At 36.9% G+C, this 10220-nt stretch overlaps 1 long non-coding RNA gene across 2 annotated transcripts; it reads left to right on the plus strand.

Moving 5' to 3' along the window:
* Positions 1 to 6020: 6020 nt before the first annotated feature.
* On the plus strand, positions 6021 to 7664 carry LOC131247389 (uncharacterized). Of its 2 annotated transcripts, none has more exons than XR_009171695.1 (3): positions 6021 to 6536; positions 6984 to 7113; positions 7263 to 7664. It is a non-coding gene; the product is annotated as an uncharacterized LOC131247389 (long non-coding RNA). The 2 variants fall into 2 exon arrangements; XR_009171694.1 differs by having other exon boundaries at positions 7272 to 7664.
* The last annotated feature ends 2556 nt before the right edge of the window (positions 7665 to 10220 follow it).

Raw genomic sequence — 10220 nt, forward strand, 5'->3', positions numbered from 1 at the left:
ACCAGACTTGTAGCTTGTGAAGAAGTCTCTGCATGGAGTCACATGAAAAGAAGCTCCCAAGTTAATCACCTAGTCAATGTCCTGACTCGTAGCTATGAGACATATATCGTGATCTGCTGAAAGAATAACTATAACGTCACCATTTGAAGCGACCGCAGTGTAATCTAATTCATCTTCATTCTCCTTTCCTTTTCCTTTCATGTCATTTTTATTTTTACGACATTCATGCTTATAGTGGCCATCTTTATGTTCTTTCCTCTCTCCCGTTCCTGTGTCACATGAGCCTCTTGCTGAGTAGACTCCTGAGACTTCCTCCTTGTCTCCTCATTAAAGAGACAGCTAGTTAACTGTTCCATGGATATCTTTCCGTCTGGCGCGGAGTTACTTAGTGAGACCACCAATGTTTCCCAACTGTTAAGCATTGAACTAAGCAATAGTAAAGCCTGTAATTCATTATTCAGGACCATCTTTGTAGAGGAGAGTTGGTTCACCATATTGCTGACCTCATTCATGTGCTCGGCCATAGAACCACCATCTTTCAACTTGAGATTCACAAGTCACCTTATCAGAAAAATCTTATTACCGGTTGTCTTCCTCTCATACGGCCCTTCCAATTTCAGCCATAAGCTAGCGGCTGAGGTCTCTGTAGACACATGGTGGAATATGAAATCGTCCAACCATTGTCTAATAAACCCCACCGCCATCTGGTCCATCATCTTTCAATCATCATCAGACATATCCTTGGATTTTGCTGATATGCTTAAAATTGGAGAATAGAAGTCCTTGCAATAAAGCAAGTCCTCTATCTTAGCCTTCCATATGGTCCAGTTAGAACCATTGAGGCTGATCATCCTTGATGAGCCACCTTCCATAATTCAAAACCGATCCTACCCATTCAATGAACTTAGCTTTGATACCACTTTATTGGGGCCTTGCACAAAACCTTAGGATCTAGCCTCTGAGAACAAACCAGAATTATGGGATAACAAAGCAATGAAATAAATCAAAGCACAAACCACACCACACAAGAGATTTTTATGTGGAAAACCCTCAAAGAGGTAAAAACCACGGGACCTCATCTAGATCAACAATCCACTATGAAGTAGAACGTTACAACCTTCTTCACTCACGCAAGATGGATAAATAATAAGAGAAACAAAGAAAACTGAGAGATTTCACCGATTATGATGATGTGGAAGCGTTGAGACATGGTAAATCACCGCCATGAGCATAGCTTCCCTTCCACAAGCTTCCTCTCTCTCTCTCACACCTTTGATAGCCCTAAACCCTTTAGCAAACCCTTATAAAGCTTTAGAAAACCCTCTTGCCTTACCTCTTGAATGCCTTAGAAAACCCTAGAAACCTCCTATTTATAGTTTGGGAAACTCTCTTTCGCACCCTTGCGAAAACCGCCTCAAAATTCTGAATCTTACACAAAATCGGATTCAAATCTGCGTAACCAGGACTGGTCGAGTACTGTTACTCGACTGGTCGAGCACTATTCACAGAGCTCGCTGGACTTTGAGTCGAGTGACCCATGACTAGTCGAGCACTGTTCACTCGACCGGTCGAGCAGGCTGCAAGACTAGTCGAGCAGCGCAGAGATTTCAGTGTTTGTGGCATCCGAACTGCACCTCATCTCCTCTGACCAGAGGAGGAAAATCCCATCATGGGGCTTTGACGTAGGGATGAACGTGATGAGGTCAATCATCATCTTCCTTAAGGATAACTACTCCGAATCCACGGAGCTTCTCTCTACTCCTCACAAAGACTTCTCGAATCCACGAGGAAAAAAGCAAGGAAAATAGAAAATAAATTCTATCAAATTCGTAATTTGATTGATGAATGAAATAAATGAGTTCACAACCCTTTAAATAGGGATACCAAACAATGAGAAAAATTTCAGAATCATACTACAGCAAACTCCTAGAATTCACAACTTACTATAAATAGTAAACTTCATATTTATAAATGGTCATGATATCTACTAGTGTGCAAGGTTTTCAGCCAAAATTAGTAAGTGTCCTATTTGGCTTCACCAAGTTGTTCTCGTAATTATTCTAATCCCAATGGATGAAGAGTTGTAATCAAACTAAAACTCACTATTTATAGTAAAAACAAAATTAAAATAGGGAAACGACCGTTGATCTAATGGTGTTTCACAAATCTAGCTTGCATAACCCAGCATAGCAGGGTTGGGTGGCTAAAGTAGCTTGTTCTACCTCAAAATCATATATTTTACGTCTGATAACTCATTCTGGATTGCAAAATACGCCCGATTTAAGGTCCGACGGTCCAGATCACTTCTGTCGTCAACCGGGCCTTTTCTAATCCATCTTGGCCATGAAACTGTCCACGACCTGCTCTACATCAGGCTTATCATAATGTGTATGGTAGATTCAATTTTTCCATCATGTGCATGATCCAATGATGCTCTCTTAGAACTTTAAAAGCAACTTGATTCATTATTAAATTAATCAAAAAAGAGTAAAGGCACTACACCAAAATCGTCATTTAAGAACAGTTTTAAACCGTTCCTTAATGCTTCAGGAATGGTTTTAAACCGTTTCTAAATGAGGCGTCACAGAAAAACAGGAACGGTTCAGAACCGTTTTGGCTACCGTTTCAAATGATAGAGACAGAATTTTAGGAACGGTTCTTAACCGTTCCTAAATGGTGATTTTGTTTATTCTACCACTATTGCCGCTATTCAGAAGGAAACAGTCAACCACCTCTTCTTGCACTGTCCTTTTGCTTTCTTAATAGATTCTTGTTACCTTTCAAATAGAATTAAATAAAGAACAAACTTAAAATGGCAGTAACAATTTCGCTAATAGAACTAATATCTGTGCAATGCAACTTTTGAAAGGATCTATGCCATCTGAGACTTACATGCCATCTTTCTTCGACCTACCTTTTCAATATGTCATCAACATTTGGGTTACGTGGAAGTTTAACAAGCTGACATTTGGGTTATGTGGAAGTTTAACAAGCTACAGAAAAGGATTTTGACATTAATACATGCATCAAGCAATAAGACAACTTATGAACCATAAGAAAATTATGATCTATCATTAAACTCTAAATGGAAATGAAAAAAGATTACGACAAGATCACATCAGATATAAAAGTGCATTAAGCTTTCAAAGACATTTCAATGAAATATAAAAGCAAAACATTTTAAGATCTAAGAAAAATCTATCACATAAATAAGAATAAAAGATGAGGAGACCTAAAAGAGGAACTGATTCAAGGTAGTCATTTATTCTGTTAAATCTAATACACGAAAAATCTTCCCTATTCCACTCTTGTTAAATCTAATAAATACAAACTTAGCATCCATGTCACAGTGGCACTCTATTAGTGTGCATCAAACAACATAACCACAAAGTTCAGCAAGAAGAAAAGGCATAGTTTCACACACGAACAGAGATGAGGATCTCAAATAACTATTGTAGAGTACTCAGGAATGTAAAAATGATAGGGCCCTAGAAGTAGACTAGTGGAAGATTCTAACTGATGACTTTCACTATAAGAAACACTACAACAAATAATACCAGCCGCGGCACTTTAGGTGCCTCTTGTACCGCTGCTGTGTAAAACAGGGCCCAGGGCCCACAGATGTTTTACCGTAAAAAAAAAAAAAAAGAAGAAAAAAACCCTACATACTCATTTCGCTCCCGGACCCCGCGCCTCTCTCTCCATCTCTCTCTCACTTGCATCATCTCCAGATCTCGCGCCTCTCTCTCCATCTGCCTATCTCGCACACACACTCTCTCTCTCTCTCTCTCTCTCTCTCTCTCTCTCTCTCTTCCTCACTTGCATCATCTCCAGATTTGGTGCGGCCAGCAGCCCCTGCCCTCCATCTCTTCCTCGGCCAGGTACTCATTTCTCTCAAATAGATATTTAGGTTTTTTATTTTTAGATCTATAAATCCGTAGATTATTAGAGGATACAATATTGGAATTAGGGATTTCCTAAACTCTGTAATAGGAAAAGGATTAGGGCTTTCCTAAAAAATCACTTTTATGGTTTATTGTTGTGAATGTTTAAGGTGTGCACAACTAGTGTTTGATGAATGTCTTTGTTCTAATAGTTTTCAATTTATATGTTAGAGTTGGCATAGTATTTCAAATTCAAGTGTTGTTTGCGGCTATGATGATCTGGATTTTGTTCTCTTCTATTTCCTGATCTGGGTGAATTGCAAAGTGGCTTGCCAAACGTGGTATTGTTTGTTAGCAGGCTCTTGTAGTTACATGATACTCAGACAGCGTGGGATACTTGATACACAGGCACTTAGATAATAATGGCATATTATCTTTCAAGAAAAGAAATCTTAGCAAGTTTCAGATATTAATGTTGAAACATACTTTCCATGGAATGCATTGAATTTGCCAATGTACCCATCGCTTTTGCAGTTCCTTGCATGGATAAATGGTAAGTGAAATTTGCATGTGGAAGTTAGCAAAACTACAGAAAGAAAATACAATTTAAAGTCAACAAAAAGAAGAAGAAGGGGCGTACACTTTGAATATTTTGACTGGAATTGACTTTCTTTTCTTACTAAAACGTCCCATGTAGTTATTCCCTAATAAAGCACTTTTAGGTACTGTATTGCCACAAAGAACAGAACTTGCATCTTCCTCCTCTACAACAAGCTTTTCATTTTCATTGTCATTGTCATTGTCATTCTTATCTAATAACTTAGGTTCGAAATAATGACTCCTTATGATGACCTTTCTTTTCACTGTTCTGTCATCAACGACTTCCAATGAAGAATTAGGTAAATGATTCTCGCCCAATTCCATAGAAGGCCTAACTGTATCACCATTTGCTTGCCGCCGCATCCCAGCATATTCCAAACAATTCAAATTTTCTTTAACATCACTTGTGACATTTCGACCAACTGGATTGACATGCAAAAAAAAAGAAGGTTGATACTGATTAATGATTGAATTTGTAGATCTGAATAGAAAACTCAACTCTTACCATCATGCTGAAACTCCAAAAGCTTATTGCCTTCAGTAGCAAAATCATATTCCACCTGATACAAAGAAGGTAATTACATTCAATAAAAAAGATAATTTAAAATGCAACCCTACTTCACTGATATAAATCTCACATTTATTCAGTAGCATTACTCACAGAATCCTTGAAGGTAGGGCATCCTGGCTATTTCCTGAGTCAGTTAGAGATCCCTGTAAGCAGTTTATGGTACAAACAACAGCCTCAGCCATGGAAGAAAAATCAGAACCATGGTTTGTGATGCTAGGAGAAGATTCATACGTTGATTGTTAAGTAATTCGGAATTACTTGAGGGACCTTGAAGTTCCTCTTTGCTTCAAGAGATGCTAAGCCTTCAATGTGAAGGAAACATAGAAGGAAGTGAATGTATAGGAATATGTGCATGTGTGCCTATATGAACATCTGTGGCCAAGCCCAAATAGCTAGGACACAGTAATGATGGTGGTGGTGGTGGTGGTGGTTGTGATGATCATATACACATGTACATACCTATATGGAGAATGATCCAGTAGTGTCAACACTACCTTAGAGTCAACCTCTGTGGGGCCCATTGTGATCAGTGCATGACATCGGTTCCATCCACCAGGTGCACCCTTCAATGTTAGGCCATGCAACCAAAAATCAGCCCGATCAGAAACTCAGGTGGGCATGGGATAAGGAACAATCAAAAGGGGATGTCCAACTAATAAACTCTCCAGATTGTTTGTGGACCACCGCTCATCTTTGGGGGTTTGCTGGCTGTTCTTTAATAAAGTTAGCCATTCTAGCTTCAGCTATTTGTATTTTTTAGTCAGTGGGTGATTTTGAGGTAGCCTTTACCAGAGTAATGGGTTCATTTTGTTGTGTTGTTATTTGATAGGCTCCTTGAGCTTTTAGCCACCCTTGTTCTTATGTTTTTCCTTGTTGTTCTTTAATAAATGCCATACATCCATGATTGGGGTGCTTGTGTTGGTCACTTGATTGCAAATAGAATTTCTGTCTATAGCTTTGTTTAGTAGATCTTATGTTTTTTGTTTTGGTGTTCTTTTGGTTGAAGGAAGAGAGAAAACAAAAAATGCAATGTCAAAACTAAGAAAAGGAAGAAACAAAATAGGTTATGTAGCATCAAAACCAAAAGAAAGGGAAGAGAGAAAATAGGTGATGTAACTTAATTTCAAGATTTTAGGAGACCCAAAGCACTAAATGTTTAAAGACAATTCGATTGAGTTTGTATTTTTCCACTTCTTTTTCTGAACTTTTTTTTTTTTTCAATTTATATGTATATATATGTTTTTTGGAATTGTCTGAGAATTAAGGGTTGATGTTTGATCTTCTAGTTTAGAAGACCAAGATTGTTAAATTGATTGTGGATTGATGTTATGGTTAACCTACTTTTAAATTTTCTTCCTTGACACAGTTATTCATTTCCTGCAAATACAACTGCTTAAAGACATTAGGAATTGGTTATTGCTTGCTATATTTCTTCTGATTTAGAGACTGCGGTGGAGGCTGAAAGGGTATGAGATTCTAAGGTTGGGGAATTCTCTGTTTTGGGTTCTATTTTGCTGTTTTTTTTTTTCTTTTCAATTTCTTGATGAAATTTTCAAATGGGTGTTTGATTTTCATTCTTTTTAGAATTAGAAGTCTAGTGATTTATTCAAATGGTGACACTGGTGATCTAGTTAATTACAATACTCTTGGACATTGTGAAATCACCGAATCAATTTTGTTCCTTGACACAGTTATTCATTTCCTGCAATTACAATTGCTTAAAGACATTAGGAATTGAATCTTTCTATAAAAAAAAAAAAAAGAAGAAGATATAGTGAGTGTCTAAAGTTTCCCATATTTCTACTTTCTGTTATCTTTTTGAAGCATGTATTAGTGCATTTTGCTTGGATGATGCCATTTTATCCTGAATCATTATTTTTCTTTGCCACCTTTTTCTAATTTGGCATTTACCTTAACTGTTGAATCAGGTCAGACGTTAAGGCTTCTTTGCCTTGACTCTTCTGTGGTTTGATCATAATCTAGCAAATGTTTGAGCTTAGTAATTCGATATATCAATTGCCATTTCTGTAATTCTACAAGAATACAATCATTACCCAGGTAATCTGGATTATCAGTCAACAGTGATTGTGTATTGAATATCAAAATCTCTTATACGTAATTTCAGTTAACTAAAATGAGATCAACTCATTTTTAGGTGTTACTGAAATAGCTTTGCATACGGAGTAAGCCTTTCATGATGTTATTAGAAATTGCAGGGCTAAGGATTATACTGCAGTAGAACAACCTGTGGAAGCATTCACGAATATCCTTTTCTCATCTGGAACTACAGGTAACTTGAAACCTTTTAACTGAAACATCTCAAAGATCGTAATGCTTCATCTTGCATATTTCATGCAAATCACTGGTATTAAAGACCATTCCAGGATTTGTCAAAGGTAGTTTCTATGTATGGATGTCTTTTAGAAGAAGCCTCACATGCATGCCACGATTTTATAAAAATTGAGTACAGCAGAGTTTTACACAAGTTTTAACCAAATGTGTCCATGGATTAGTCTCAAAATTCATGTTAGTGAAGTGACAGCTTGTTCTTAGTACATGAATGTCTTGGGTGATATTCAAATCAAGTCGGTATGCAGAAATAAAATAGTAAACAGGCAATAAAATAAAATTATTTAAAGAAAAATAAAAAAATTAAAAAAAAAAAGAGAAAGAAAAGTGGAAACTAATCCCATTTGCGTGGAAACAAATTGTGGCCACAATCATTGTAATAGTACAGGTATTGTTGTCTCCTGCTACCAAGCAAATTGTTAATTCTAATGTTTTGTTTCTCAATTTAAGTGCTTCAAATGTGACGAAATCGCTTCTTTAAATCTGAAGCATTTTTAATGTGGATTTATATCTTACATAATTTTTTTCTTAGACCAGGAGATTGTCAATATTTCTCTTTTATGCGCAATTTAAGTCTGAAATTCATCTGCTGACCCATTCATATATGCTTGTTCAGGACATACGCATGTAGCTGAGGCACTAAAAGTACCGCTTCACATATTCTTTACTATGCCTGCGCCATAAGTCTTGTTGTTTGAGTGGAAATCCAATACTCTTAAAATTATCAGAGTCACCACCTTATCATTATATTTCACCTGCATTCTGCAAGTGCCTTTTCTATATGCCATATTGTTCATTTGTCACTGTCACATTTTTAGAAAATATGATACAGCAAACAGAAACTGCAGTTTTCTCCTTCAGATAATATTATATTCTTTTGCTTTGCACTTGCAAGACTTGTCCATTCTAACCTGAGGTGCATTTGAGGTCACAACAATGGCCATGGAACATCATCTGTCTTTGAATCTTAGGATATTGACAAAAAATCATCTAATGTTGGAATCCTAGATGTTAAATGTTCATTAAAGACTTGGAATTATTTCACCTTATTTGTATCAAAGGCTATAAATTTCTTCTAAATAGAGAGAAGCAAATTGTCTTCAAATTGCATCTCACATATTATCTATCTGGTCGATAGGATATTAAGCTGAGGTAACACACTTTTAATGATCTCATATTCAATAGGGCGCATTTAGGACTTGCTATATTTGCATTGAGCGAAATGGTGATTGTGCTCGATTGGGCCACTTGGTGAACTGAGCTCACTTGCCATTGTTAAAGTCCCTTGATATACATTGGCATATTATCTATCTACTCTTTGATTTTTTTTTCCTTGTGCACAGGATTTTAATCAATTGTGCCTAAATTTAGGCCTATAAACTAGCACTTTAGCCTTTTGACGCTACTCGCACTAGGAGTACCATATAGAGGATTTAAAAAAAAAAAAAAAAAAATTTATTTAAGACTATTTTCAATTTATTTTAATAAATATTATATATATTTTTTATTATGAAGTAATATAGACTTTGTTTAATATTTAGTTTAAATTGTATTGCAACATTTTTTATGTTTCAAATATTTTAAAAAAATACAGGTATTAATTGAATTATATATATAAAAAAATTTACTCGTCTATGCTGGGGCCCCTTAAAGCTGTACAAGGACTTTTACTGCTGCTTGTACAGATATTTGTTGGCACTTTTCCATATTTAAAAGTGTCTAGGAAGCCACTTTTAACGGCGCTTTTATTTCCTTTTACCGGCGCTTCTGTCAGAAATACCAGAGACCCCCGCAACAGACTCTACTATTAGTGGCGCTCTGAGAAGCACCAGTAACAATGGCTTAGTGTTGGGAAAACTTTTACCGACATACCCTTCTAGCGGCGCTTGTCTAGCGCCGGTAAAAGGATATGTCGGCGTTTTTAGGGGCTTTTACTAGCGGTTTTGGCCGCCGGTAAAATTCCGTTGTTTCGTAGTGTAATGAAAGCAATCAAACTAGCATCAGTCCAAATATCACAAAGCCGACTTTGGATAGAGCCTAGCCTAAAAATCACACGACCCCCAGGCCAATTCTCTGAATCCTAGTCTCTCCGTATTCTGGGCTCAAATCCTTGCAAACACTTACTGTTGTCATAGCTAGCAAATGGACTGCATCGGGCAAGGAGCCTCTAGCTAAAGTAAAAATGTGAAGAAAATAAAAATATAAGAAAAAAGAAAAAAGAATGACATCCTAGAGAAAATAACGAGAAAGTATACCCATTCTGCAGTTTTATACACTTGTTTAACCCTCCTACGATTGTTGAGCTTCAGAGTGACCATTAACTGAAAAATAGTTAATGGTCCAGATTCAACAAACAAATAATCACAAATATAAGAGGTGAGGTTAAGTTCAAATAATCCAAACCGTGGTTTGTGATATGTCTACGGTGGGTCCCACTATTTGGACGGTTGTGTGTGTGCATTGGGTGTATCCCACAGTCACAAATTCATGAGTGTTATGCATATGAACCACAAGATTCTACTAGAGTATCAAATTAACTCCCGTGTGGATTTTTAAAAGATAGTGGCCAGCTTGGCCACAACGAATGACTGGTAATCATCATCAAGCTTTTTGAACACTACAACCACTCTCGCATTTCATACAAGAGAGAGAGAGAGAGAGAGAGAGAGAGAGAGAGAGAGTAGGTACGGTTTTAAACCGCTCCTAATTAAAAACGGCTTACAACTGGTTTTGAACCAAGGGCATGGCCATTCCTGATCAGGATTTTTGGTGTAGTGAGGATAGAACATCCACCGTTAAAAACTTCTAGATTGCAC

Source organism: Magnolia sinica, chromosome 5 (genome assembly GCF_029962835.1).
Source record: "Magnolia sinica isolate HGM2019 chromosome 5, MsV1, whole genome shotgun sequence".
NCBI classification, from domain to species: Eukaryota; Viridiplantae; Streptophyta; class Magnoliopsida; order Magnoliales; family Magnoliaceae; genus Magnolia; species Magnolia sinica.